Below are 6777 nucleotides of genomic sequence, written 5' to 3' on the forward strand. Positions count from 1 at the left end.
GGGTCAGGCTTAAATGGTTTCCTATATATTTTTATAAGAAAACCTCTGAAGACAGGATGAGAACCAAGCTAATGTTAATGACATCAAGAATAAAAAGACATATCTAGTCAACATAGCCATATACCTCAAACAGAAGGTGCTTTAAGCTCTTTAGTGAACGTGCAAGCTCTCTTGGCAGGTTAATACAAAACACTCTCTTTAGACACAAATGAAAAAGCTAAATATCAACAACAGAAGGATAGAGACCAATTTGTGGTAGACGATATAAAACAATGCACAGAAAATTAGAATCAAAGACAGAGAAAATGGGTAAAATATCATAAAATTAATTAATAAACAACCACAAAATAATTCCAAATGCTATGTCACAGACCTGAAAAGCCAGTAAATGGCATGCAGGAATAATGAAATAAAAGCAAACCCCTGTGTACCTTACATTCAAATGACTAAAGACAGCAGGCATTGAAGACTTTTCTGTAACCTATGAAACAAACAACAATAGAACAAGAATCAATTTTAGGAGAATCTTTTTTTATTACAAGCCTTGAGAATCTGAAGACATTTGGATAGCATCCTAAAATCTCTGCTATGGTGTAGTAGGATTTGTTGAGCCTGGAATTGTATTGCCAGAAAAAGTACTTTGAAGGAATTAACATGTAATTTTTTTCACCAAGTTACTTAAAAAAGTTGTTTATTAATTTGTCTCAGAGGTCCATGTATACTTTAATTCTGGTAGCTTAGGATTGAACAAATAAGTGTATTTAGTACAAACACTTTGAACAGTGAGAATCACCATCAGAGGGAGGAAAACACACAAGGAACAGGGAGAAAGTAAAAATGATGACTGCGGTGGGGAATGGGGTTTTGTAATATCAAGTATAGATAATAAATATTGATGTCCGCCTGTACAAAAATATTTTTCCTGCTTTGTTTACTGACAGGGCTAGAAGTAATAACCCTACCGACAGTGAGCATATCTAGTTCCTATGAATTTGTTTTCCTAAGCATCGTTTTGTAATAAAAGTAAGTACAGATTTTTATCGAAATAACTCACTGAAGGACAGGGCAGGAAAAAATACTATTTTTCTATTATTTTTGTATTTGAAGCATAAAGTTGTGCTAAAAATAAAGTGCTTTAAAAAAGAGAACTTGGTAGGAAGATATCTGGATGTTAAATTTCCCCAATGCTATTCAGTGGGTTAGACATCAGTAGGTCAAGGAAACTAGCGTTGCAGAATGCCCCAAAGGAAGAAAATATATCAGTTTTAAGAACTATATAAAGGTCCTTAAATACTATACTTACTAAGAAGTAAGATGACACCAGGTGATGCCTCTCTCACCAAAGTAAGAGTCACCAGAGATGAAGGGATCCCAAGAAAGGCTCCAGCCAGGGTTTAGCACTAATGAAGACTGAACTGAAGACTACTTGGTGTGTTATACTAAGGATGACTCACAGTGTACTGTAATTGCAGTAGTCCAAGGCAAAGGTGGAAGCAAGATGGATTGTACTCATAGCCACATCGACAGAGTTCAAACAGTGTTTCTTAGTTAGTACTGAGAAAAGCTGACAATAGATTCTAATTGAGCAGGAGAAGGCAGAGGTACACGATGGTAACTTAGATGGAACTGATTATTGTGTCACTTGGAAAAACAGAGAGAAATGAAAACCTGAGAACGGGTTGTGAATTAGTTATTGTTATGTTTTTGTTTTGCCTCAAAGACTTTACGTTTTAACGTGTAGTATTAGCAGAAATACCCAACAAAGGGGAGAGAGAACCTGTAGAGATCATATCCAGAGGTTAGGGACAGCCCATGGTTGAAAAAATGGGGCCACCCACCCTTCACAAAATTTTAACCCAGAATTGCTCCTGTCTAAAGGAAATGCAGGGATGAGCAAGGAGTGGAGCAGAGGATGAGGGACGGAGGGGTTGTCCAGGGACTGCTCCCCTGGGGGTCCATCTCATGTGTAGCTACCAAACCCAGACACTTGCTGATGCCAGGAAGTGCTTGTTGAAAGGAACCTGATATAGATGCCTCCTGAGAGGCTCTGCCTTATGGATGCAGATGTGAGTGCTTGCAGCCAACCATCAGACTGGGCACGGGCAGTTGGGAGAAGGACTGATGGAGTTGAAGGGGTTTGCAATCCTGTGAGAGGAGCAACAATAGCAACCAACCAGACTCCCCAGAGCTCCCAGAGACTAAACCACCAACCAAAGAGTACACATGGAGGAACAACTGTCTCCAGGTGTATCTGTGGTAGAGGACAGCCTTGTCTGGCATCAATGGGAGGATATCCCTGCGTCCTATGGAGACTTGATGCTCCAGCATTGTGAAATGATAGGGCAGTGGGGAGGGAGTGGGTGGGTAGAACACCCTTGGGGAGGGAAGGGGAGAGGAAATGGAGTGGGGGATTTTCAGGGGGGTAATCAGGGAGGGAGGATAACATTTGAAATGTAAATAAACATAATAACCAATAAAATAGAAAATTGCAAAAATTCAATATACCTTTAAAACTTTTAGTGAGATTCAAGGACTTCCTTATTACTTAACGTCTTGAGTCGGTGGACTGTAGCATGCTTATCCTGTACTTTAAAGTGAATATCCACTTATAAGTGAGGAACCAATATGTTTTAAATACGGTTTGTGTGAGTTCTACCTAAAAAAAGCAAAATCGAATGGACAGTTATGACTGGGTGGTGGAATCTGGAAAATGATATAGAGGCAGATGAGCAACTGAAGCAGTATGTAAAGGACCTATGTAGATCTGCCCCAGTCAGCATCAGAGAAGTGGACACATGCCACTACTGATAAACCAGAAACAATCTCCAAATGATAATGAATTGTAACTGAAAATTTAGTTTAAAAGAGAATCTCACTGAGGAAACAAACTACTCCTAAGAGTAGGAGATATATATATATATATATATGTGTGTGTGTGTGTGTGTGTGTGTGTGTGTGTGTGTACGCGCGCGCACACTCTGCGCTATCCTAGGTCTGGTCTATTCCATATGTACTCTCTGACTGGGGGGTCCAGTCTCTCTAAGACCCTTTGGGCCCAGATTAGTTGATTCTATAGCTTTCTTGTGGTATCCTTGACCTGTCCTGTTTCTTCTGTCCTTTCTACACCTGGCTGTGGGTCTCTGTATCTGTTTCTATCAGCTGCTGGGTGAAGCTTCTCAGATGAAAGTTATACTAGGCAATTGTCTGCAAGTGCAGCAGGATATCATTAATAGTGTCAGGGGTGAGCTTTTTCTCATGTTGTAGGTCTCAGTGGTTTGCCATTCCATTAATTTCTGCTCCATTTTTATCGTTGCACATATTGTAGGCAGGATAAATTGTGAATTGTGGAGTTTGTGGCTATATAGATGTACCCTTTTGGAAGTGTTCACTGGAAGAATTGCCTGGTTAAAAGAGGGAGCTGTTTCAAGTTCCATATCTTTTATTGCTAGGAGATGCTGCTAGGGTCACCCTCAGAGATTTCTGGAAGTTTCCCTTGTCCCAGATTTCTAGCTCATCCCAGAGATGCCTCCACTGACCGATTCTAGTTCTCTCTCCCAGTTCCCTCTCTCCTCCCAAGACCTGAACCCTCCTATTCTCTCCTGACCCCCATCACCTATGTTTCCCCTCTATCCATCCACACCTGCTGTCTCTTTTATTTCCCCTTCTCAGTGAGATTCAAGTATCTTCCCTTTGTCTCCTAACAGCAGGAACAGGGGTTGTCTCTGATTATAGTGCCTACCTTTGGAATGCTTTCCCTCAATTGGGTTGCCTTGTCTAAACTCAACAGAAGATACAACTAGCCCTCGTGTAAATTAATATGCTAAGGTAGGTTGATATCCATGGGACATCTCCTCATCTCTGAAGAAAAAGTAAAAGGCTTAAAGGGGAGAGGGGAGAGGGAGAGGGAAGGATTGGCAAAAGAGGAGGAAAAGGAAGCTGTGATTGGGATGCAAAGTAAATAAATTAATTAAAGGAAAGTAAATATTAACTTTATTAAAAAGAGAGAGTAGGTTGCATACATGCCCAATAGAGATAGCCAACAGCAAATGAACTCTAAAGCAAGTTTGGATGTTTCCTGATTCAATATGCCTACTTGGTGGTTTTCCTTTTTTTCTTAATTTTTAAACTATTTTCTAAATATTCTATTTTATATTTTAATTTATATATATATATATTTATATATGTATGTTCTCTTAACTATTTACCCTATAGGTCCTTCACATATTTGATATCTTCTAGTTTAATGATTTATATGATGACTGAATATGTGAATGAGTGGGTTTGTTTCTTATGACTTCTCTTGGGGCCTTTTTTGTTGTTTGTTTGCTTTTTCTTTTTCTGATCTGCTAATTATATTTCATTAAATTATATTGTGGAGAATCCCATTGTTGGTGGGATTGCAAGCTGGTACAACCACTCTGGAAATCAGTCTGTCAGTTTCTCAGAAAATTGGACATAGTGCTACCTGATGACCCAGCTATACCACTCCTGGAAATATACCGAAAAGATGCTCCAACATACAACATATAAAAAGGAAGCATATTTCACTGTGTTCATAAAAGCCTTATTTATAATAGCCAGAAGCTGGAAAGAACACAGATGTCCTTCAGTAGTGGAATGGATACAGAAAATGTGGTACATTTACACAAAGGAGTACTACGAAAAACAATGGCTTCATGGAATTCTTAGGCGAATGGATGAATCTAGAAAATATTATTCTGAGTGAGAGAACTTAATCACAAAGGAAAACATACACATGATATGCACTCACTGATAAGTGGATATTAGCCCAAAATCTTGGAATACCCATGACACAATTTACAGTCCACATGAAGCTCAAGAATAAGAAAGACCAAAGTGTGGATGCATCAATCCTTCTTAGGAGGGGGAACAAAATACTCACAGGAGGAAATACAGCAACAATGAGTAGAGCAGAGACTGAAGGAAAGGCCATCCAGAGACTGCCCCACCTGGGGATCCATCCCATTTGTAGTCACCAAACTGAGACACGATTGTGGATGCCAGGAAGTTCATGCTGACAAGAGCCTGATATAGCTGTCTCCTGAGAGGCTCTGCTAGAGCCTGACAAATACAGAGATGGAGCTTGCATCCAACCATTGGAATGAGAATGGGGTCCCCAGTGGAGGAGTTAGAGAAAGGACTGAAGGAACTGAAGGGGTTTGCAACACCATAGAAAGAGCATCATTAACAACCAACCAGACTTCCCAGCGCTTCCAGGGACTAAACCACGAACCAAAGAGTACACATGGAGGGACCCATGGCTCCAGCTGCATATGTAGCAGAGGATGACCTTGTCAGGCATCAATAATCCACTGAATATTTGATGCCCCAGAGTAAGGGAATGCCAGGGTGTTGAGGTAGGAGTGGGTGGGTGATAGAGGGAGTGTCCTCATAGAAGCAGGGGAAGGAAGTATGGGAGAGAGGGACTGGGAAAGGAGATAACATTTGTAATATGAATATATTACATATTATTATCAACACATAGTAGCTTCTTTGATTTCTAATGAGAGGAAGAAAGAGAGTGGACCTGAAAGGAATTGGGAGGAGCTAGGAGGAATGGAGGAAGAGAAAATGGTAATCAATATATATTGAGTGAGAACTACATTTTCTTTTTCTATTTATTTATTTTATTTTTCACTTATTCATTTTACCACTCACTGACTGCCTCCAGGTCACTTTCTCCCACAATCCTTCCCCATCCCTCTCTTTCTCTTCTGAGCAGGTGAGGACTCCTGGGTTTTCCCCTATCCTAGCAATTCAAGACTTCATGAAACTAGGCCCTTTCTCTCCCACTAAGCTCAGATAAGGCAGACAGTCTAGAAGAACATATCCCATGTATAGGCAATTGTTTTTGGATAGGTCCTGCTCAAGTTGTTCAGAACCCACATGAAGACCAAGCTGCACATCTGCTATATATGTGCACAGAGGCCTAGGTCCAGTCTGTATATGTTTTTGGTTGGTGATTCAGACTCTGAGAGCACCAAGATTTCAAATTAGTTGACTCTGTTGGTCTTCCTGTGGAGTTCTATCCGTATTCAGGGTCACAAGTTCTTCCTCTTATTCTTCCATAAGAGTCCCCAAGCTCCATCCACTGTTTGACTGTGGATGTCTGTATCTGTCTGAGTCAGCTGCTGAGTGGATTCACTTATAGCACAACATGCTCCTGTCTGCACAAAGAGCAGAGTATCATTAATAGTGTTGGGGATTGGTGCTTGCCCATTGGATCTATCTCAAATTGGGCTGATTATAAGAAATGTATTAATAAAAGAAAGCAAACAAAATTAGAAGAAATATAGAAATTTTATTGGTTTAAAATAGCACATTTTTGTCCATATTCTTTTAATAAATATATTTTATATGTGAAATTCAAGGTATTTTCATGGATACATGATTAACAGACACAAACAGAAAGGAACGAGAAAGACAAATGTCATGGTTACATCACATCTGCTTAATCATTTGTTTTATAAATATATACTCAAACTAGAAGTATCTTTTCAAAGGTAAATATACATATAAATAATGCATTGTGTTCTTATTATAAATCTGTCAAAATACCCTCTTCAAACAATTTTAAATCAACATATATTACAAAACACATACTGTCAAAGAAATAAGAAACATTACATAAAAATTATCCCCTGAAAATCATGTGAGAGATACAAGCTCCAGAGTTCATTTCAGCTACACTCACCCACATTTTTGTTTCCTAGAAGCAATATTCAATCATACAATAAAACTCAAAATGTACAGAAA

The sequence above is a fragment of the Rattus norvegicus genome, chromosome 4, assembly GCF_036323735.1.
Source record: "Rattus norvegicus strain BN/NHsdMcwi chromosome 4, GRCr8, whole genome shotgun sequence".
Lineage (NCBI taxonomy): Eukaryota > Metazoa > Chordata > Mammalia > Rodentia > Muridae > Rattus > Rattus norvegicus.